We start from the raw sequence: 24,738 nt of genomic DNA, 5'->3' as shown, positions 1-24,738 counted from the left end.
GACATCTACATATTCACCACCAGTAGTAGCCAATTGTTATACTTTGCTCCAAATAATTTCCTTTAAAGAGGTGTAATGTATACACAGTGAAAATCTTCCTCCAGGTAATTTGTGGTGTTCCCACCATGTTTTAGTCCATTTAATACATCCATAAAATTTTACTTAATATTCTTCTGTGCTTTTGAATTTTATATAAACAATATATATTTATATTTTTCAAAAATCTGCACTTTTGGCTGGGTGCAGTGGCTCATTCCTGTAATCCCGGCACTTTGGGAGGCCAAGGTAGGCAGATCACCTGAGGTCAGGAGTTCGACACCAGCCTGGCCAACATGGTGAAACCCCGTCTGTACTAAAAATACAAAAATTAGCTGGGCATGGTGGCACCTACCTTTAATTCCAGCTACTCAGGAGGCTGAAGCAGGAGAATCACTTGAACCCAGGAGGCAGAGGTTACAGTGAGCCAAGATTGTGTCAGTGCACTCCAGGCTGGGCAACAGAGCAAGACTCCATCTCAAAACAAAAACACAAAAACCTGCATATTTTACTGATCATATGATTGACATGATTTATACTGGTTCATAGATCCAGTTCATTCTTTTTATCAGAATGAGCCGATTTTTCCATTCCCCTTTTGGGGGACAGTTAGATAGTTAGGATGCCCCAGTGAACATTATTTTACATTTCTCCTGGTGCTCCAGTTGGACACTTAGAAGTGGTATTGCTGGTTCATAAGATATGTGATTTTCAAATGGCTCTCCAAAGTGATGAAGAATATATGTCCTACCAGAATGTTCCTATTGTTCCACATCCTCACCAACCCCTGGTTTTATCACACTATTTTTGCCAACTTTATGAGTCTGATGGTTTTTTTTTTAAACCTTCTTTAGCATGTTTCTAGAAGTATGGTTATTAGAAATCAGGAATTCTGTAGTTTTTTTTTCTTTCCGAGACAGTTTCACTCTTGTTGCCCAGGCTGGAGTGCAATGGCACAATCTCAGCTCACTGCATCCTCCACTTCCCGGGTTCAGGCGATTCTGCTGCCTCAGCCTCCCGAGTAGCTGGCATTACAGGCAAGTACCACCATGCCCAGCTAATTTTGTATTTTTAGTAGAAATGGGGTTTCACCATGTTGGCCAGGCTGGTTTCGATCTCCTGACCTCAGGTGATCCACCCGCCTCAGCCTCCCAAAGGGCTGGGATTACAGACGTGAGCCACCATGTCTGGCGTGTTTGTTTTTTTTTTTCGAGACAGGGGCTCACTCTGTCACCCAGGCTGGAGTACAGTAGTATGATCACAGCTTACTGCAGCTTCGATTTCCCAGGCTCCAGTGATCCTCCCACCTCAGCCTCCCAAGTTGCTGAGACCACAGGTGGGTGCCACCAGGCCTGGGTACTTTTTTTTTTTTTTTCTTTTGGTACAGATAGTGTTCCACCATGTTTCTCAGGCTGGTCTCGAACTCCTGAGCTCAAGCGATCCACCCACCTCAGCCTCCCAAAGTGCTAGGATTACAGGTGTTGAGCCACTGTGCCTGGCCTCTGTGGTATATTTTTTAATCCGTGGAAACAGTATTATTTCAAGTGTCATTAAGAAATTCCAATCACAAAGCTTTTAAAAGAATTTTGAATAAAAGCACTGTTTATGTTTATTCACTCACTGTAGGGTTAAAAGTGCTTTCTCTAAAGAAAAATGTTAGCTGTTGTGGCTGTATGAGTGTTTGATACTGGAGAATTGCCTGAAATGCATTAGCTCCCATGTTGTGACATCTGTGTAGATAACTTAGATGATTATTTGTCAACAGGACCCATGGCTGCTTTTTTTCCTGTCATTTTTTTGTTGCGGAACATATTTAATTTTTGGTAATCATGGATACTTGAGTAAAAATATCATTATGGTTGGGCTTTTATTTTATTTATTTCCTTTTATTATCTTATTATTATCTTGTTATTTCCAGTATGATATTGAAAAAGAGTGGTCAGAGTGGACATCCTTATCTTGTTCCTGATCTTAGTGGGAAAGCTTCAAGTTTCTAACCATTAAGTGTTATGTTAATTGTGGGGTTTTTTTGTAGATATTTTTTATCAAGTTGAGGAAGTTCCCCTTTATTTCTAGCCTACTGAGAATTTATGAATGAGTACTGGATTTTGTCAAATGCTTTTTCTACGTCTATTGATATGATCATGTAATTAAAAAATTTTTTTTAGCCTTTTGATGATGGATTGTATTAATTGATTTTCAAATGTTAAGCTAGCCTTGCATACTTGAGATAAATCTCACTTGGTCATGGTGTATAATTATTTTTATACATTGTTGGGTTCAATTTGTTAGTATTTTGTTAAGGATTTTTGCGTCTATGTTCATGAGAGAGAATGGTTTATAGTTTTCCTATAATGTCTTTCTCTGGTTTAGGTATTAGGATTATGCTGGCTCATGAGTTATGACGTATTATTCCCTCTGCTTCTATCTTCGAGAAGAGATCGTAGAGAATTGGTATAATTTCTTCGCTAAAGTTTGATAGAATTCACAATGAACCCATCTGGGCCTTGTGCTTTCTATTTTGGAATTATTAATTATTGATGGAGTTTCTTTAGTAGGTACAGGCCTATTCAGATTGTCTGTTCTTGTTTGAGTTTTGACAAATTGTGTCTTACAAGGAATTGGTTCATCTCATCTGAGTTATCAGATTTATAGGCATGGAGTTTGTTCATAGTATCCTTTTTTTTCTTTCTTTAAAGAGACAGGATTTTTGTTCTGTTGCCCATGCTAGAGTAGAGTGGTGGGATCATAGCTCACTGTAACCTTGAACCGGGCTCAAATGATCCTCCTACCTTAGCTTCCCAAGTAACTAGGACTATAGGCACATGCTGTCACACTCAGCTAATTTTTAAATGTTTTTGTGGAAAAGGGGGTCCTGCTATGTTGCTCAGGCTGGTGTTGAACTCCTGGCCTCAAGCAATCCTCCCGCTTGGCTTCTCAAAGCACTAGGATTGTAGTTGTGAGCCACCACACCTGGCCTATAGTAGTTTTTTGTTTTTTTTTTTTTTTTTGAGATGGTGTCTCACTCTGTTGCCCAGGCTAGAGTGCAGTGGTGCAATCTCGGCTCACTGCAACCTCCACCTCCTGGATTCAAGCAATTCTCGTGTCTCAGGCTCCCAAGTAGCTGGGATTCCAGGTGCCTGCCACCACACCTGCCTAATTTTTATATTGTTTTAGTAGAGATGGGGTTTCACCGTGTTGGCCAGGCTGGTCTCAAACTCCCGACCTCAAGTGATCTGCCCACCTTGTCCTCTCAAAGTGCTGGGACTACAAGTGTGCACCGCTGTGCCCAGTCTTATAGTAGTATTTTCCTTTTAATGTCTGTAAGATCTGTAGTGATGTCCCCTCTTTGATTTCTGATATTGGTAATTTGTGTTCTCTTTTTTTTTCTTAGTTAAGCTACCTAGAAGTTTATCAATTTTATTGATTTTTTTAAGTTAAATTTTATTTTTTTAAGAACCAGCTTTGGTTTTGATTTTTCTCCTTGATTTCCCATCTTTGGTTTCAGTGATTTCTGCTCAGATTCTTATTATTTCTTCTGCTTATTTAGGATTTAATTTGCTCTTGTTCTAGATTTCTAAGGTAGAAACTTAGATTGTTGATTTTAGGTCCTCTTTTCTAATGCAGTCATTCAATGCTATAAATGTCCCTCTAAGCATTGTTTTTGTTGCATCCCACAAACTTGGTAAATTGTGTTTTCATTTTCATTTTATTTAAAATATTTTTAAAATTTCTTTTGAGATTTCTTCTTTGACCCAGGTGTTATTTAAGAGGTTGTTGTGTAATCTCATGTATTTTGATATTTTTTTCCAGTTATGTTTGTGACTGATTTCCAGTTTAGTTACATTGTGCTCTGAGAGCAGACATTATATATGGTTTCTATTCTTTTACATTTGTTAATGGTGTGTTTTATGGTCCAGAATGTGATCTGTCTTGGAGTATATTCAGTGTGAGCTTGAGAAGAATATGTATTCTGTTCTTGGATGAATTAGCGCATAGATGTGAGTTATATCCAGGTGATTGATGGTGTTGTTGAGTTCAACTATATCTTTACTGATTTTTTGCTTGCTGAATCTGCCTATTTCTGATAGAGAGGTATTCAAGTCTCCAGCTGTGATAGTGGATTCATTTCTTTCTTTGCTGTCTTTTTTTTTTTGCCTCGCATAGTCTGATGCTCTGTTGTTAGGCACATATGCATTCAGGATATGTGTCATCTTGGAGACTTGACCCTTTATCATTATGTAATACCTTTCTTTATCCCTAATAACTTTCCTTGCTTTAAAGTCCACTGTGAAATTAAGTTAGCTCCTCCTGCTTTCTTTTGATTAGTGTTAGGATGGCATATTTTTCTCTATTGGTTTACTTTTCATCTATTTGTGTCTATATTAAAGTGGGTTTCTTGTAGACAACAGAGTTGGGTCTTTTCTTTTGATCCACTTTGACAAAAATTTTTTCTTTCTTTCTTTCTTTTTTTTTTTTGAGACAGAGTCTTTCACTCTGTTGCCCAGGCTGGAGTGCAGTGGCGCGATGTCGGCTCACTGCAAGCTCTGCCTCCCAGGTTCACGCCATTCTCCTGCCTCAGCCTCCCGAGTAGCTGGAACTACAGGCACCCACCACCACGCCCAGCTAATTTTTTTGTATTTTTAGTAGAGACGGGGTGTCACCGTGTTAGCCAGAATGGTCTCGATCTCCTGACCTCATGATCCGCCTGCCTTGGCCTCCCAAAGTGCTAGGATTACAGTCGTGAGCCACTGCGCCTGGCCATTTTTTTTTTTTTTTTTTTTTTTTTTTTTGAGACATAGTCTCACTCTGTTGTGTAGGCTGGAGTGCAGTGGTGCTATCTCAGCTCACTGAAACCTCTGCTTCTCGGGTTCAAGTCTTCCAAGTAGCTGGGATTACAGGTGCACACCATCAAACCTGGCTAATTTTTGTATTTTCAGTAGAGACAGGGTTTCACCATGTTGGCCAGGCTGGTCTCAAACTCCTGGCCTCAAGTGATCTGCCTGCCTTGGCCTCCCAAAATCCGGGATTACAGGGGTGAGCCCATCATGCCCGGCCAACAAAAATTTCTTTCAATTGATGCGTTTAGACTGTTGATGTTCACAGTGATTATTAATATAATTGGATTAATATCTGCCATATTTATTACCATTTGCTATTTCTTGCCCTTGTTTTTTGATTCCATTTTGTGTTCTACTCTTTTTCTGCCTTTTGAGCATTTTATATGATTCAATTTTCTCTCCTTTCTTAGTGTATCAGTTGTATTTCTCTTACCTTTTTTTAGTGGTCACCCAAGACTTTGCAATTTACATTTACAACTAATTGAAATCCACTTTCGGATAATAGTGTACCACTTCATGGGTGTAATGTGAGTACCTTATAACAAAATATGAATTCTTCCCTCCTGTCTCTTGAACCATTGCTGTAATTCACTTATATGTAAGCATGTATATATTTATACATAAGCTTACCTAATCACATATATTGTTGCCATTATTATTTTGAACAAACTATTATCTTTAGATCAATTAAGAAGAATAAAAGTTATACCTTCACTGATTTCTTCTTTGATGCTCTTCCTTTATGCCAGTTTGAGTGTCTTAACTATATCATTTTCTTTATTTCTAATGTACTTCTTTTAATATTTCTTGCAAAGCACTTCTACTGGCAACAAATTCCTCCAGTTATGGTTTATCTGAGAAAGTATTTCTCCTTCACTTTTGAAGGGTGATTTTGCCAGGTACAGAATTCTAGGTTGGTTGGTTTCTCTCAACACTTTAAATGTTTCACTCCACTCTCTTGCTTGCATGGTTTCTGAGAAGTTGGATATAATTTATATGTTTGTTCCTCTGTAGGTAAGTTGATAGAACTACTCAGTGTTTGAGTTGGGATTCCAACTGAAGTGGTCTAATAACTAGACAGCCCGGGACGTTCTTAACAGAATGAAGTTCATTTTCTTCAACTGGCAATGCATACCAAACAGTGATACAATGAAAGACACCAGCTTAGCCATTTCTGCCAATTTAGCCATCTGTGGAATGATATAGTCAAACCAGAATGTCATTTTAGCATATTATGGATATGAGGCCATTCATGTGAACATTTTCGCTGTGATCAAAAACAGGGCACTAAACTTGACACTGCCTGACCATTATTAGTTCTAGCCAATGTGGCAAGATTAGAATCGCTGATATTTTGAAAATCCCCTTCTCTTTTTACACAGCATACCGTCCAAACAGAACTTGCAATGGTTATGCGTTGTTAATGGTTTATTGTACATTAGTTAAATTGCAGATTTTTAAAGTTTTGCTTAAATTTTATTGAGAGGTTAACACAAAAGATAATTATAAGTAGCCTATAAAATATTTTTAATATATTAATCTGAGGCTGAATGTCAGTTTCCTCATTATAATAGGATGGAGATGATACCATCTACGTTCCTACTTTTCAAAACTGGAGTATTGTACCCTTAGGTCCCCTCAGAGTGTATGTACACATGCACACAGGGTTCGGGATTGGGAGGGAGAGATTGGGAATGCAAAACCACATAATAAATATGGCAGCATTATTCTGAAGCTTTAGTTTTACTTAGTTTTAAACACTTTTTCTATTCTAATTGGTATTATATGAAGCAGAATGTGGAATTGATGTGGATTTTTAAGATTGTTAAATGAAAAACAAATTTGGCCAGGTGTGGTGGCTCATGCCTGTAAGCCTAGCACTTTGGGAGGCTAAAGCGGGTGGATCACGAGGTCAGGAGATTGAGACCATCCTGGCTAACACGGTGAAACCTCGTCTCTACTAAAAATACAAAAAATTAGCTGCGCGTGGTGGTGGGCGCCTGTAGTTCCAGCTACTTGGGAGGCTGAGGCAAGAGAATGGCATGAACCCGGGAGGCAGAGCTTGCAGTGAGCCAAGATTGCGCCACTGCACTCCAGCCTGGGCGACACAGCGAGACTGTCTCAAAAAAACAAACAAAAAAACTACACAAATTTTAGATGTGCGACATGCTGCCCACCCTAGGGGGATACTGCTCATTGTCTCACTGGTAGCCACCCTCTAAGCTTCCTGGAATCCATATTTTGTTGTACACTAAGTTGAATTTTATTCTGTCTCATAACCATGACCATATTAGCTATTCAAACAAATGAATACACAGAGAATAAAACCAAAAACAAAACAAAACAAAAAACCCTAAAAGTATTAAATTAGAAGTCAAAGCATCTCAGACAATTTCTAAACTCCTGAGACTTCATTTGAACTAGGGCAGAGCAGAGATAACTGTGGCTATCTTTGGACTGTGAAGGTGGGAAAGCTGGCTCCCTAAACTGCTCCCTCCCCTTAAGTAATAGAGTAAAGAGTAGCTGGCAGCAGATACCTTACTCCGGAATTAAGATTGGAGAGAGGGCCAGGTGTGATGGCTCATGCCTGCAATCCCAGCACTTTGGGAGGCCGAGGCAGGTGATCACTTGAGGCCAGGAGTTTGAGACCAGCCTGGCCAACATGGTGAAATCCTGTCTCTATTAAAAATACAAAAATTAGCCGGGTGTGGTGGTGTGCCTATAATCGCAGCTACTCTGGAGGCTCAGGCAGGAGAATCACTTGAACCCAGGGGGTGGAGTCTGCAGTGAGCTGAGATCACACCACTGCACTCCAGCCTGGGCGACAGAGTCTCTATATAATTTTTTTGGTTGTTGTTGTTTTTTTTTTTTTTTTTTTTTTTTTTTTTGAGACTGAGTCTTGCTTTGTCTCCTGGGCTGTAGTGCAGTGGCGTGATCTCAGCTTACTGCAACCTCTGCCTCCGAGGCTCAAGCGATTCTCCTGCCTCAGCCTCCCAAGTAGCTGGGATTATAGGCGCCTGCCACCACACCCGGCTAATTTTTGTATTTTTAGTAGAGACGGGGTTTCACCATGTTGGCCAGCTGGTCTCAAACTCCTGACCTCAAGTGATCTGCCCACCTCAGTCTCCCAAAGTGCTGGCATTACAGGTGTGAGCCACTGCGCCTGGTCTTTTTTTTTTTTTTTTTTTTTTTTTTTTTTTTTTTTTTTAAATAGAATCTCGGGCAGGTTATAATGTGGTGGATTGTAGTCCCAGCTACCTGGGAAGCTGAGGCAGGAGAATGGCGTGAACCTGGGAGGTGGAGCTTGCAGTGAGCCGAGATCACACCACTGCACTTCAGCCTGGGCGACAGAGCGAGACTCTGTCTCAAAAAAAAAAAAAAAAAAAAAAAAGATTGGAGAGAAAAGACTGATAAATAGGAAGAAAATTGAGAGTGAAGTCAGTAATTAAATAGTAGAAATTCAGACAAAAATAGAATGGGTTGGAGGAGTGGAGGAAATCTTTGGTATCAACTAGTTCATCTATTCCCCGCCCCATTTTTCTGCAGATTAAGAAAATGAGGGCTAAGGATTTAAATGCTTTAACACAAAGTTCTAGCTAGTTAGTGGCAGAATTAAGAGAAGAATTTCAAGTCTCCTGATTCCTTGTTTAGTCCTAGATAACTAGGGAGATCTGGCAAACTGTTTATTAAACTAACCTTTTCAATTGTGTAAGATAATGAAAGTCTGTTTTTACTCATTCAAACTTAGGACATAAACATGAAAGATTTACCTATTTGAGATTTCTTATGAACCAGAATTTGTGTTAAAATGTTAAGGGATGGCTGGGCGTGGTGGCTCACACCTGTAATCCCAGCACTTTGGGAGACCAAGGTGGGCGGATCACCAGGTCAGAAGATCCAGACCATCCTGGCTAACACAGTGAACCCTGTCTCTACTAAAAAATACAAAAAATTAGCCGGGCGTGGTGGCATGTGCCTGTAATCCCAGCTACTTGGGAGGCTGAGGCAAGGAGAATCGCTTGAACCTGGGAGGCGGAGGTGGCAGTGAGCTAAGATCGCACCGCTGTACTCCAGCCTGGATGACAGAGCAAGACTCTGTCTCAAAAAAAAAAAAAAAAAAAGGTAAGGGATGTTTAGCATGTGTCGTTTAAATACCCAACAAACTCATTCCAAAAATTTCAATAACTTTTTTAGACTATTCTTGTCACCCAAGGCAATTTTCGACTGTTAAATTCTATCTTATTTCCATTCGTGTCTCATTAATGTCAGGAATAATGATCCATCTCTGGTTGGATTTTTTACTCCTGGTGGAATAAAATGTTAAGGCATACAAACATGGAGGGAGAATTTCTGTTTGTTTTTTTGTTTTTTGGGGTTTTTTTTTTTTTTTTTTTTGAGACAGACTCTCACTCTGTCACCCAGGCTGGAGTGCAGTGGCACAATCTTAGCTCACTACAACCTCTCCCTCCCAGGTTCAGGCAGTTCTCCTGCCTCAGCCTCCCAAGTAGCTGGGACCACAGGTGTGCACCACTACACCCAGCTGATTTTTGTGTTTTTAGTAGAGACAGGGTTTCATCATGTTGGCCAGGCTGGGCTCCAACTTCCGACCTCAAGTGGTCCGCCTGCCTGGGCCTCCCAAAATGTTGAGATTATAGGTGTGAGCCACCACCCCTGGCCCATATTCTGCTTAATTCTTTTTTGTTTTTTTTGGGACAGAGTCTCACTCTGTCACCAGGCTGGAGTGCATTGGTGCGATCTCGGCTCTCTGCAACCTCTGCCTCCTGGGTTCAAGCGATTCTCCTGCCTCAGCCTCCCGAGTAGCTGGGACTATAGGTGCACGCCACCACACCCTGCTAATTTTTTTTGTATTTTAAGTAGAGACAGGGTTTTACCATATTGGCCAGGATGGTCTCAATCTCTTGACCTTGTGATCCTCCCACCTCTGCCTCCCAAAGTGCTGGGATTACAGGCATGAGCCACCGTGCCTGGCCAATTCTTAAAGTCTCTTTTAGCGACTGTGTGGATTTTGGTTTTTCATATGTAGGAATTGGGAGTAGCTTTTTAAAGGGATACTGAAAGAGAACTCATAGGTTAAAATGGGGAGACAGCAAAGACATGGGAAATGGAAATGTAAAGAAGGTAGAGAATTTTGGAATGAAACCCTGGAAGGGAAGAGAAAGGGAGATTAAAGAAGTGGAGAGGACAAACATTGTGACAAATGTACTGATAATTATACTTTGAATAGATGCCTTGTTAGAACTAGTTTGAGTTGGGTTTCTGTCAGGTGCAAGATCCCTTACTAATAGTCATTTGTTAATTTTTACCAGAGAGTCATTAACACAGCTATTGAATCAAATCATATGCCTTGAAATAGCCTTATAGAAATATTATTAAAATATTCTTCTGAAGCTAAAGTGCATTGCAGAATTTTCTGATTTTTCCTAACCATTCCTCTGTTGATAGGGAAATTAATTTTGGAATGTGTTGGTTTCTTTTGATTAATATTTCTTTAAACTAGAACCAGATAAATTGGCCACTTTTTTTTTTTTAAGAAATGTACCTTTAGCTTTGAGTCATCTTAAATTAGAAATATTTGGCAGAAAAAAGTCAAAATTTGCATCAAGAAAATATATTTCTGTGGTAGTTGCTCTGGGGTGAAAAATGAGAACCATATGGTCTCTCTCTTTCCAGAGCTTGCAATCTCGTTGGGTGTGGAGGCTGATAAGGCAAGTGCATAAATAACCACCACATAATACAAAGCTGATTAGCTATAAATGCCATAGAGAGGTACAAAGTTCATGGGCTTCTCAGAGGAAGTGGTATCTAACTCTTCTCTTCTTTAACTAGCACACATTTAAACTTTTAGTTTTTTTAAATTGAGATATACATAATATTTACTCTTTTTTTAAATTTATTTTTTAATACAGACAGAGTCTCGCTATGTTGCCCAGGCTGGTTTCGAACTCCTGGGCTCAAGCAATCCTCCTGCCTCACCCTCCCAAACATTTACTCTTTTAAAGTGTACACTCAGTGAGTTTTATTACATTCACAAGGTCATGCAACCTTTACCACTCTCTTAATTCCAGAATAAACTTAAAAAAAGAAAAATTCTAGTGTTTTTAGCTGAGGTATGCTGTCACAGTTCTCAGACCTCACCACTCCCTATTGGTTTATATCTAACTACCACCACCAGTATATATATTGGCTGCCTGACCCCTGCAGGTATTTGAATTTGCATCCCAGGCTTGAGAGTTGTTTTTGTAGTTTCAGTGACCCTGGAAGAAAATGTCTTAATTGCCTGGGGGATGCCACCCTGGAGAATACTCTCTGCTGTCCTGCAGAGCATCCTTTTTCCCATTTCTATTCTCTTAATCCTATGGCTTCTTTATGAATGGTCCCTACCTCTACTACAGCCTTTGGTAAGGGATTACTTCATATTACCCTCAAGAACCTCAAGAGGACTTTTTTTTTTTTTTTTTTTTTTTTTTTTTGAGTTGGATTCTTGCTCTGTGGCCCAGGCTGGAGTGCAGTGGCATGATCTCGGCTCACTGCAACCTGCGCCTCCCAGGTTCAAGCCATTCTTCTGCCTCAGCCTCCCTAGTAGCTGGGATTACAGGCATGTGCCACCACGCCCGGCTAATTTTGTATTTTTAGTAGAGATGGGGTTTCTCCATGTTGGTCAGGCTGGTCTCAAACTCCTGACCTCAGGTGATCTGCCCGCCTCAGCCTCCCAAAGTGCTGGGTTTACAGGCGTGAGCCACTGTGCCCAGCCGAGGACTTCTTTAGTATAAAATCCAAACTCTTTTTCTCAGTTTACAAATCCTTGCGTGATCTGTCCTTTGCCAAATCTGTACCCTCTACTTGAAGTGCTCTTCTCTCTGAGCTTTGCATGTCTGATTCTTTCTTGTCATTAGTACATTAGTATCTCAGCTGAAATATCACAACTCAGGCTTTCTCTGTTGATCAAATCTAAAGCAGCCACCTGGTCACTCTCCACACCCTAGTTTAATTATCACACTTGTCACTATCTTTTTTGTTTTATATTTCTCTCCTTTGACTAGAATGTAAGTTCAATGTCAGCACGTCCCTCACTGTAATATTTATAGCTGTACCTGAACTCCTAGAGCAGTGAGCGTTTGGCATGTGGTATGTACTTAAGACATATCTGTTGAACAAATGTTGAGAGAAAATGCTTGCTCTGAGCAGTGGCTCTTACTGTTTTGGTTCATCCGTCTGTATGATTCTACCTGTTTTTGTCTTCCAGAAATTTGCCAGAATCTCGTCTGTTAATGCCTTTGCCATCTCCTGTTTCCATGTCCTTACAAGTTTATTCTTTTTTGAAACTGTTTATTGTCATTTTAATGGTATTTTGGGGAGGCAGAAATGCTTTCTGTGACTTTTTTTTGACAGGTTGAGATGTTGCAGTCAGGTTGAAAATTTAAAAGTCAAATTGAGAAAGCATGGCTTATATTTGGAGAATATGATTGAAAATTTACATCAAGCCCGTGTCAGAGAGAATCTAAAGTCATTTGATGCAAAGTTTATACTTAATTCAGAATGTCACGAGGAACTGTTTTGGGTGTTTGAGCACAATCATGACGTGAAAAGAGTCTTCAAGAAAGATTAATCTGACAGTGATGGATTAAAGAAGAGAGGTCAGTTAGGAAGTTGCTAGAATAATCTGAGGATAATATAACATAGATCTGAGCCAAGATAGTGGTTATAGATAGGAAAAGAAGGCACGGAATTGGAAAAATAGTTGAACCTCCTGGCACCAACCCTGATGAATTGCTGTTAGTTTAGCAGTGTGACTTTTATTTTGATGATTTGGTTGATTGTGTGTTTCCTCCAGACCCTTTGCTATCTCTCATCTCCCACCCTCTTCCCCTGGGCAACCTCTGTTCTGATTTCTATCACTATGGCTCAGTTTTGCCTGTCCTAAAACTTTATTTTATTTTATTTTATTTTATTTATTTATTTATTTATTTATTTATTTATTTATTTATTTTAAGGCAGAGTCTCACTCTGTCGCCCAGGCTGGAGTGCAGTGGCACGATCTCAGCTCACTGCAACCTCCACCTCCCAGGTTCAAGTGATTTTCCTACCTTAGCCTGAGCAGCTGGGATTACAGGCAGGCGCCAACAGTATTAAATGTATCTTTTATCAGTAATGAGTGGTAAAATGTCTTTCCTAGGAATTTTACATTTATGAGATAGAAACAGAAAGCAGACATCTTGAAGCTTTTTTGGTTGTATGTATTAGGCCATTCTCATATTACTATAAAGAAATACCTGAGACTGGATAATTTATAAAGGAAAGAGGTTTAATTGGCTCATGGTTCTGCAGGCTATACAGGAAGCATGATGCTGGCATCTGCTCGGCTTCTGGGGAGGCCTCAGAAAGCTTATACAATCATGGTAGAAGGTGAAGGGGGAACAAGGCAGGTGATGTGGCCGGAGCAGGAGCAAGACTAGTGGGGAGGTGCCACACACTTTTAAATGACCACATCTCACAAGAACTCACTATTGAGAGGACAGCACCAAGGGGATGGTATTAAACTATTCATGAGAAACCACCCCCATGATCCAATCACCTCACACCAGGCGCCACCTCCAACATTAGGGATTACTATTTGACATGAGATTTGCAGGGATACCTATCCAAACTATAGCAGTGGGGGATATTTGATCAACTTTAGTAATACCTACTATCTGGATGTTGGGAAGAGGTCAGGAAATATGTTAATGAATAATGCAAAATAGTGTTTTACTGTTTTACTCCTTTTGTTCTGACAGTAACAAAAGTAACACAGTTTTAATAATCAAAACATCTTTAAAAATACCCATCTTGAAGTCTGTATTTAGTGTAGGCATTTCAATTTAATTAAATACTAGCTTTGGATTTGGAACCGAATTCTGATTTTTTTCTGACCTACTTGTGATGTTAACGAACTTTTAAAAAAATTACTTATTTTTTTAGGGCTGGGTGTGGTGTCTCATGCCTGTAATCCAGGCACTTTGGGAAGCCAAGGTGGTTGGATCCCTTGAGGCCAGGGGTTTGAGACCAACATGGCAAAATCCTGTCTCTATAAAAATACAAAAATTAGTCAGGTGTGGTGGTGCGCGCCTGTAATTCCAGCTACTCGGGAGGCTGAGGCACAAGAATCACTTGAACCTGGGAGGCAGAGGTTGCAGTGAGCCAAGATGGTGCCACCACACTCCAGTCTGAGTGACAGAGCGAGACTCTCTCTTAAAAAAAAAAAAAAAAAACATTATTTTAAATCTGAAGGTTAGAAATGATTCTTTTTGCATCTGTGAAAGGATATCTGATGAATAAATATTTTTCTAAGTTGCAAAATTTTTATAAATAAGCTGAAAAGGTTAAAGTAAGCAAGGCAAATATACTTTAGGAAAGGGAACGTGTGCATACGTAATAAAAACCATATATTGGAGAAATACACAATTATTTTTCAGTGTCCTTAGACTAAACGTATTAATTTAGTAAAAGTGTTTTATAGCTTTTTTCCTTTTCCTTAAATTTATTTCTGAAATTTAGATGATCTATTTGTTTTTCGTTTTTTGTTTTTTTTTTTTGAGACAGAGTCTCACTGTCACCCAGGCTGGAGTGCAGTGGCGCGATCTCGGCTCACTGCAGGCTCCGCCCCCCGGGGTTCATGCCATTCTCCTGCCTCAGCCTCCCGAGTAGCTGGGACTACAGGCGCCCGCCACCTCGCCTGGCTAATTTTCTGTATTTTTAATAGAGACGGGGTTTCACCGTGTTAGCCAGGATGGTCTTGATCTCCTGACCTTGTGATCCGACCACCTCGGCCTCCCAAAGTGCTGGGATTACAGGCGTGAGCCACTGCGCCCGGCCTAGATGATCTATTTGTTAACACACTGTTTTCCTAATTATAGCTTTCTGAGGGTAAAGACTGTTTTTTCTTTTATCTCTCCTCCTTCATCTCTCTATCTCTTAATTTATTTTGATATACTGTTGACACTTGAACAACACAGATTTGAACTGTGTGGGTCTGCTTGTATGCAGATTTTTTTTCAACCAAACATGGATCATTGTGGTGATGTGAAACCTACATATATGGAGGGTTTACTGGACTTGAGTATGCATGATTTGGGTATAGGTGGAGGTCCTGGAACCAGTCCCCCTGGTGCCAAGGGACAACTGTAATTTCAAACTTACAGAAAAGTTGTAAGAAGAATATAAACAACCTCCAGGCCAGGCGTGGTGGCTTACACCTGTAATTCCAGCACTTTGGGAGGCCGAGGCAGGCGAATCACCTGAGGTTGGGAGTTCGAGACCAGCCTGACCAACGTGGAGAAACCCTGTCTCTACTAAAAATACAAAATTAGCTGGACATGGTGATGCATGCCTGTAACCCCAGTGTGTGTGTGTGTGTGTGTGTGTGTGTGTGTGTGTGTGTGTATATATTTTTTTTTTTTAGACACAGTCTCGCTCTGCCACCCAGGCTGGAGCGCAGTGGCACTATCTCAGCTCACTACAAGCTCTGCCTCCCGGGTTCACGCCATTCTCCTGCCTTAGCCTCCCGAGTAGCTGGGACTACAGGTGCCCGCTACCACGCCTGGCTAATTTTTTTGTATTTTTTTTTTTTTTTATTTTAAGTAGGGACGGGGTTTCACCGTGTTAGCCAGGATGGTCTTGATCTCCTGACCTCGTGATCTGCCCGCCTCAGCCTCCCAAAGTGCTGGGATTACAGGCGTGAGCCACCGCGCCCAGCCTCAGTGTATATTTCTTAAGATCAAAGATGTTCTCTTATGTCACTGCAAAACTGTTATCAAAATCAGGAAATGTAACATTGATTCAATACTGTGGTCTAATCCACAGTCATATTTTGTCAACTGTTCCAACATTGTCCTTATGGCTATGTTTAGGTATTTTCCCTGGGTCTAAGATCCAGTCCAGGTTCAAGCATTGTGTTTAGTTGTCATGTCTCTTTAAGTTCCATTGAATATGGAACATTACCTTAGCTTTTCTTTGTTTCTTGGCCATCACATTATTGAAAAGTGTTGGCCAATTATTTTGTAAAATGTCTCTTATGATTTGATTCAGGTACTGCATTTTTTGCAGGAATACTACAGTGATGTTATATCCTTCCCAATGCATTATAACTGGAACCCTCTGATGTTGGTTTGCCTCTGTAGTGATGATATTTTGGTCACTTGGTTAAGGTTGTCTTCTGAGTAATTTGTGGGGAGATATTTTGAGAGTATATGTCATCAAATTTTCACCTACTAGTTTTAGCCTCTATTGATGATTCTTGCCTTGATTTTTTAAAACTTAGCAACTTGGTTTTTAAATTACTTTTAAAATAAATACTTAGTAATTATAACAGTGGTTGCAAAATGGTGATTTTTTTTTGTCATTTCATCTATATTAAGTAGTTGACATTCTACAGTAAGGAAGAGCTTTCTTCTTTACTGTATATATTTTATTTAATTCACTATGGATTTTATGGCCAGGCACGGTGGTGCACACCTGTAATCCCAGCACTTTGGGAGGCCGAGGTGGGTGGATCACCTGAGGTCAGGAGTTCAAGACCAGCCTGGTCAACATGGTGAAACCCTGTCTCTACTAAAAATAAAAAAATTAGCCGGGTGTGGTGGCAGGCGCCTGTAATCCCAGCTGCTTGGGAGTCTGGGACAGGAGAATCACTTGAACCTGGGAGGTGGAGGTTGCAATGAGTTGAGATTGTGCCATTGCACTCCAGCCTGGGCAACCCAGAGTGAAAGTTCATCTAAAAAAATATATGTATATATTTTATATATATATATTTATATATATATTTATATATATTTATTTATATATTTATATATATATCATATACATATATATAAATATGCCATAAATATACCCAAAATATAAATATATATATGGATTTTATTCAGTGGATTATAACTTGTTTCTATCATAATTTATTTCAATATTTAACTTTTCACAGATTAGGCCTCTGATCTGGGCCTTCAGGCTAGTTCCCATGTCCATTTGACATGTGCCTATCATTAATTGAGGACTTTTTTGCCATGAGATGGTGTTCTAGAGGCTCATCTTGTTTTTGTTTGTTTGTTTGTTTGTTTGTTTGTGACGGAGTCTCTGTCACCCAGGCTGGAGTGTGCAGTGGCATGATCTCGGCTCACTGCAAGATCTCATCTTGTTTTTTTCCCTGCCCAGCCCTGGAATTATTACTCCAGGTACCTGTTACTTTTTGTGTAGAGTATATACAGTATTTTGAAACCTAAAACTGGGAACTAAGTGTGCTAATTAATTACCTGGTGTCATTGCCACCAGGCTTTTTCAGTGGACATACCTACAAACACATATACACATATCTCTGTCTTTATTTCTGTCCATCTTTTTGTCTGTTTGAAACCTTGAGTTTATTTATACTGATAATTCAATACCTAATCCAAATGACTTCCAAGCTATAGGCTACAGCTATTTGGCACCCCCTTTCCTCTCAAAGCATGGGTTGCCTCTGGGATTGGATTTCTTGCCAGTGCATTTGGCCATCTGGTAGGGGAATAGGTAGGACAAAACTGAAGAAAAATACTGCTGCCTCCCTCGTGAGGCTTTCCATAGTTTCAAGACCGTTTTCGGTAAGAGTGAATGAAGTTGCAGCTTCTACTTCTAGTTGAGGCTGGAGTGGACATGCACAATATCAGCTGTCTGCAAAAATAACTGAATAGCTACACTATGTAGTATAACAGAAAAAGGTCTGAAGTGTGGAGCAGCCGTGTGTGTGTGTGTGTGTGTTTGTGCGCGTGTGTGTGTGTATAGTAACTATTCATTTGCTAGGGCTGCAGTAACAAATTACTGCACACTGAGTGGCTTAAAGCAACAGAAATTTACTGTCTCACAGCTCTTAAAATTGGGAAGCTGGAATATAAACAACACAATCTTAATTATTTGTTGTTTTTCAGTTTTTGTAGTTTTTTATCTACTGTGGTTTCAGATAATGTTTTATGGCATATTGTGTAATAGTTAATTATAAGATAATCAGAACTTTTTATTTATAGGGATGTTAGGGGTTTCTTTGTAGAGCATTGAACTAAATTGTTTTTTTCCACTTTAGTGATATGGTTTGGCTGTTTCCCACCCAAATCTCAACTTCAGTTGTATCTCTCAGAATTCCTCTGTGTTGTGGGAGGGACCCAGGGGGAGGCAATTTAATCATGGGGGCCAGTCTTTCTTGTGCTAGTCTTGTGATAGTGAATAAGTCTCACGAGATCTGATGGGTTTGTCAGGGGTTTCTTTCCACTTTTGCTTCTTCCACATTTTCTCTTGCCACCGCCATGTAAGAAGTGCCTTTTGCCTCCCGCCATGATTCTGAGACCTCCCCAGCCATGTGGAACTGTAAGTCCAGTTAAACCTCTTTTTCTTCCCAATCTCAGGTATGTCTTCATCAGCAGCCTGAAAATGGACTAATGCAGTAAATTGGTACCAGTAGAGTGTGGCATTGCTGAAAAGATACCCAAAAACGTGGACATGTCTTTGGAACTGGGTAACAGGCAGAGGCTGGAACAGTTTGGAGGGCTCAGAAGAAGATAGGAAAATGCAGGAAAGTGTGGAACTTCCGAGAGACTTGTTGAATGGCTTTGACAAAAATGCTGATAGTGATATGAACAATAAGATCCAAGCTGAGGTGGTCTCAGATGGAGATGAGGAACTTGTTGGGAACTGGAGCAAAGGTGACTCTCATTATGTTTTAGCAAAGACACTGGCAGCATTTTGCCCCTGCGCTAGAGATTTGTAGAACTTTGAAATTGAGAGAGATGATGTAGGGTATCTGATGGAAGAAATTTCAAAGCAGCAAAGCATTCAAAAGGTGACTTGGGTGCTATTAAAAGTATTCTGTTTTAAAAGAGAAACAGCATAAAAGTTCAGAAAATTTTCTGCCTGATGATGCAGTAGAAAAGAAAAACCTTTTTTTTTTTTTTTTAGGAGAAATTCAATCCAGCTGCAGAAATTTGCATAAATAGCAAGGAGCCTAATGTTAATCCCCAAGACCATGGGGAAAATGTCTCCAGGCCATGTCAGAGACCTTCACAGCAGCCCCTTCCCATCACAGGGCCCAGAGGCCCAGGAGGAAAAAGTGGTTTCATGGGCCGGGCCCAGGGTCCCCATGCTGTGTGCCGCCTAGGGACTTGGTGCCCTGTGTCCCAGCCACTCTAGCTGTGGCTGAAAGGGGCCAACATAGAGCTCAGGCTGTGGCTTCAGATGGTGGAAGCCCCAAGCCTTGGCAGCTTCCACGTGGTGTTGAGCCTACAGGTGCACAGAAGACAAGAACTGAGGTTTAGAAACTTCAGCCTAGATTTCAGAAGATGTATAGAAACACCTGGATGCCTAGGCAAAAGTTTGCTGCAGGGGCAGGGCTCTCATGGAGAACCTCTCCTGGGACACTGTGGAAGGGAAATGTGGGGTCGGGGCCCCCACACAGAGTCCCTACTGGGGCACTGCCTAGTGGAGCTGGAGGGCTATTGTCCTCCAGACCTCAGAGTGGTAGATCTACAGACAGCTTGCACTGTGCACCTGGAAAAGCCTCAGACAGTCAATGCCAGCCCATGAAAGCAGCCAGGAGGGAGGCTGTACCCTGCAAAGCAACAGGGGTGGAACTGCCCAAGACCATGGGAACCCACCTTTTGCATCAGCATGACCAGCATGTGAGACCTGGAGTCAAAGGAAATCATTTTGGAGCTTTAAAATTTGGCTGCCCCACTGGATGTTGGACTTTCATGGGCCCTGTAACCCCTTTGTTTTGGCCAAGTTCTCCCATTTGGAACGGCTGTATTTACCCAATACCTGTACCCCCATTGTATCTAGGAAGTAATTAGCTTGCATTTGATTTTATAGGCTCATAGGCAGAAGGGACTTGCCTTGTCTTAGATGGGACTTTGGACTGTGGACTTCCAGGTTAATGCTGAAATTAGTTAAGACTTTGGGAGACTGTTGGGAAGGCATGATTGGTTTTGAAATGTGAGGATATGAGATTTGGAGGGCCGAATGGTGTGGTTTGGCTGTGTCCCCACCCAAATCTCAACTTGAATTGTATCTCCCAGAATTCCTGTGTGTTGTGGGAGGGGCCCAGGGCGAGGTAATTGAATCTCAGGGGCCAGTCTTTCTTGTGCTAATCTTGTGATAGTGAATAAGTTCATGGGATCTGATGGGTTTATCACGGGTTTCCACTTTTGCTGCTTCCACATTTTGTCTTGCCACCGCCATGATTCTGAGGCCCTCCCAGCCATGTGGAACTGTAAGTCCAGTTAAACCTCTTTCTTCCCAGTCTCTGGTATGTCTTTATCAGCAGCATGAAAACAGACTAATACAGATGGGGAGTTCCTGTTTGGGGTTTAATAGATTAAGAATATCCAATATTATGAAAATCTAATGTAAATAAAGGAATGCTTATGCTTATTCTCATTAAAATATGGTTCATTTTTTGTTGTTGTTGTTTGTTTTTGAGACAGAGTCTCGCTCTGTCGCCCAGGCTGGAATGCAATGGTGGGATCTCGGCTCACTGCAACCTCTGCCTCCTGGAATCAAGCGATTCTCCTGCCTTAGCCTCCCAAGTAGCTGGGATTACAGGTGCCTGCCGGCCACTGTGTCTGGCTAATTTTTGTATTTTTAGTAGAGATGGGGTTTCACCATGTTAGGCTGGTCTTGAACTCCTGACCTAAGGTGATCCGCCTGCCGCGGCCTCCCAAAGTGCTGGGATTACAGGTGTAAACCACTGTGCCTGGCCTAGTTCATCATTCTGTAAAAGGAATTCTTTTTTTTTTTTTTTTTGGGATGGAGTCTCACTCTGTCGCCTAGGCTGAAGTGCAGTGGCGCGATCTCGGCTCACTGCAGGCTCCACCTCCAGGGTTCACGCCATTCTTCTGCCTCAGCCTCCCAAGCAGCTGGGACTACAGGCACCCACCACTACGCCCAGCTAATTTTTGTATTTTTAGTAGAGGCGGGGTTTCACTGTGTTAGCCAGGATGGTCTCAATCTCCTGACCTCGTGATCCGCCCGCCTCGGCCTCCCAAATTCTTTTTGTAAGGGGTTCATTTAAGTGCCTGATAAATAAAACATTAACAAAATTGCCTTTGAATTTGATTTATAACTCTTAGGCATTACAATCTCTACCAACTGTTAAAATACTTCTAGTTTGTTTTTATGCTTCATTATATGATCTTAAATTACTTCACAGTTAATATAGATGATAGTGAAGAGGATGTGTTAGTTACATCCTGGGTTGTCAGAAATGAAGGTTTAAATCAAAGAGATGGCATAAGGGTGTAAATCATCTTTCCTAGTACTTCTCTGTCCTCTGGGTAAAGAAGAATTTACCATGACTGGCCCAAGAATAGCATACCTCTCTGTTAGGAAGGTTTGGTTCCATGTGGCAATTTTACAAAACTGAGTTCCAGGTGTCACCTCACTGTGAGGACCAGGCCATCCATGCAAGTTCCCTGGTAGCTAGTTAACTCAGGCTTGCTTCTATGAAGCCTCTGAATAGCATAGCACATTGCTTCCTTCTTAGTACCTTTCAACACGTAGGAGACAGTAGCTTCCTTTAAATTTGCTTTATGCACTGGTCTACAAAAGGAACTTTGTTGCTAGAGAATTTGTTAATCAGGATATCTTGCATCTGTCATCCCAGCTACTCATGGAGGCTGAGGCAGGAGGACTGCTTGAGCCCAGAAGGTCAAGGCTGCAGTGAGCCCTGTTCTCCCACAGTTAGTATTAATGTTCTTTGAAGTTATGAAATTTGTTTTTTGCCTTTTTTTTTCGCATAATGCTTAGCTTGATTCTTTGTAGGCAGAGTATTTTCGAAGGTTTGGATCCTAAGTAGAACCTTTCTGTAGGCCCTTTCTATTGAGGGTCACTAATCTACAGAGGAAACTTCAGTGATGGACATATAAAAAGCAACTTTTAACTTTTTTTTTTTTTTAACTCATCTACCTTATAAATTAAGAGCAAAAGTTATAAAATTATCTTTATTTTTTTAAGAGATGAGGTCTCACCGCCGGGCGCGGTGGCTCACGCCTGTAACCCAGCACTTTGGGAGGCCGAGGCGGGTGGATCACGAGGCCAGGAGATCAAGACCATCCTGGCTAACACGGTGAAACCCCGTCTCTACTAAAAAATACAAAAAATTAGCGGGGCGTGGTGGCGGGCTCCTATAATCCCAGCTACTCAGGAGGCTGAGGCAGGAGAATGGCATGAACCCAGGAGGCGGAGCTTGCAGTGAGCCGAGATCGCGCCACAGCACTCCAGCCTGGGCCACAGAGCCAGACTCCGTCTCAAAAAAAAAAAAAAAGAGATGAGGTCTCGCCATGTGGCCCAGGCTGGTCTCAAACTCCTGGGCTCAAGCAGTCTGCCCACCTTGGCCTCCCAAAGTGCTAGGATTACCAGCGTGAGCCACCATGCCTGGTCCTGCAAATTCATTTTTAAAACTTCCCAGACTGTTTATTAAATTCCCAGTTTCCATTTGGGCAATTTATAAATAATAGCACTTCATTCACGGCAGAACTAAAGGTCTTGTTTTAAAATAGTGTAGTTGTAGGTCATGAGAGAAAGAAACCAAGCATACCAGGCACTGCCCCATCTGATAAGTAATTAATCCCCTACAATTCTCTTTCCATTTCACATTATGAATGTCCTACTTCTTTCCTTTCCTTTCCCTTCTCTGCTCTGACTTCCTCTCTCCTCCTTTTGATAAGTCCTCTTCCTCTTTTTGTGCCTTACTAAATTTAACATTTTTTTTCTTATTGTTTCTCTTGTCTGATTTAGGTTTCCTTCCTCTTGCTTTTATTTTGCAACAGTTGTAACTTGCACAGTTGGGGTACTCCTTGAACATGGAAGTCTTCACCTCCCTCCTGCCCCTTTTTCTAGTGCATGTTTTTCTTTAGAATTATTTTTCAGGTTAGAACAGCATAGGAGGTGTTTCTAAAACCATTTTTGTGAGAAAGCTACTGAAATGTAACTGGAAATAAAGAACTAAAATTTATTTGTAAATGAATAACTATGAGAGGAAGCATGAGACTATGGTAATGGAAGAAGAGTAATTGGGGTGTGTTAATGATGGATCCTCATGGTACCTAATTTCCTTATGGTTTTAAGGAGTACTCATTCTAATACTCATTTAAGGAGTCCACATTTACCTTTAACCAAATTGTGGTTACACAAAATGGCATTACTTATTGTCTTGCAAGAGCTCCCAGTAATTATTAAACAACATAGTTGTTTATACTTTGTTAAACTTAAGTGGGTATAAGCAATACCCTGGGTAACTTGTTGAAAATATTCCATCCTCTTGACATTAGTATTCAGTAGATCTTGAGTGGGCCATTTTAAAACTGACTTTAAAAGATGCACCCCAGGTAATTTTGATGCAGGCCATCAACAAACCACAATTGGAATAACATTGCCGTACAGGATAAAGTCCAAAGTTTTTGGTATGGCTTAGGATTTTGCCGCTTCCTCCTCTCCAGCCTCATTTTCCATGAGTCTACACCACCCATCCTATGCGTCAGAAATGCTAAGTCACTTTGAGTTCTAACACGTTGTTCTCACATCTTTATACCCTTGTATATGTTGGTTCCTCTGCCTAAAACACCCTTCTCCTTTCTCTTACATATTCACTCTTCAGGTCTCCACTGAAGCATCACCACTTTCCTATCTTCTCAAACTGAGTTAAACTACGCTCACTTAACATACCTCTTGTATAGCACTTAACAGAGTGTTTCATCACTGTTGGTTTCCTTTTCTGTTCCCTACTAGATTATATGTTCCTTGAGGACAGAGGTTGTCGTGTTCATCTCTGTTCCTCCAGTGTCTGGCACATAGCAGATGTACTGTGAATGTTCAATGAAATCAAAGCTTCTCTTGTGTCTTTGGAACATTGAGCACTCTAGACCCATTTCCTATTAAACCCATGGAAATGGCTCTAATAGTACTCTGCTCTCCTGTATCTGAGAGTGTTCATATGGTTTTAAGTTTAGAGTACTTATTTTTGCAAAAAGCAATTTTTTTGAATTATTAACAGGACCAAAAGAGCTCAATAATTAAGGCACCCTGACTATATGCCACGTAATTTTCTTGCTACTCTGAGTATGTGACTTGCGTAAGTTGTATTTTCGCTCAGGACTTCAATTTTGTGAATTATCTCTACCTAATGTCTGCAGTAGCCTTCTAATGGTCTTTCCCTGCTCTAAAAACTTTTTTATTCAGCCAGGCCTGGTGGCTCATGCCTGTAATCCCCAGCACTTTGGGAGGCCGAGGTGGGCAGATCACCTGGATGGAGGTCAGGAGTTTGAGACCAGCATGGCCAACATGGCGAAACCCTGTCTTTACTAAAAACACAAAATTAGCCGGGCATGGTGGTGCATGCCTGTAGTCCCAGGTACTCAGGAGGCTGAGGCAGGAGAATCACCTGAACCCAGGAGGCAGAGGTTGCAGTTAGCCGAGATCGTGTCATTGCACTCCAGCCTGGGCGACAAGAGCAAAACTCCATCTCAAAAAACAACAACAACAAAAAAAAACTCTTTTTTTTTTTTTTTTTTTTTTGAGACAGAGTCTCACTCTGTCACCCAGACTGGAGTGCAGTAGCACGATGTCCACTCACTGCTACCTTTGCCTCGTGGATTCAAGGAATTCTTATGCCTCAGTCTCCCGAGTAGCTGGGATTATAGGCATGTGCCACCACACCCTAATTTTTTTGTATTTTTAGTAGAGATGGAGTTTTGCCATGTTGGCCAGGCTGGTCTTGAACTCCTGGCCTCAGGTGATCCACCTGCCTCAGCCTCCCAAAATGCTGAGATTACAGGCGTGTAAAAACTCTTAT

General features: G+C 41.0%; 1 protein-coding gene across 4 annotated transcripts in view; it reads left to right on the top strand.

Moving 5' to 3' along the window:
• The window catches only part of RAPH1 (Ras association (RalGDS/AF-6) and pleckstrin homology domains 1), a 107,810-nt gene that overhangs the window by 13,832 nt on the left and 69,240 nt on the right, over positions 1 to 24,738 (top strand). The window contains exon 1 of one of the 4 annotated variants that reach the window (XM_030802823.1): positions 20,135 to 20,160. The exons of the other annotated variants lie outside the window; for them this stretch is intronic. The gene's annotated coding sequence lies outside the window, so the exon portion shown is untranslated. Of the gene's footprint in view, positions 1 to 20,134; positions 20,161 to 24,738 lie in introns of those variants that run through there. 4 annotated transcript variants of the gene reach the window in all.

This window comes from Nomascus leucogenys, chromosome 22a, assembly GCF_006542625.1.
Source record: "Nomascus leucogenys isolate Asia chromosome 22a, Asia_NLE_v1, whole genome shotgun sequence".
NCBI classification, from domain to species: Eukaryota; Metazoa; Chordata; class Mammalia; order Primates; family Hylobatidae; genus Nomascus; species Nomascus leucogenys.
The sequence above is the reverse complement of the archived record's forward strand: the minus strand, read 5'-3'. Positions and strand labels throughout refer to the sequence as shown.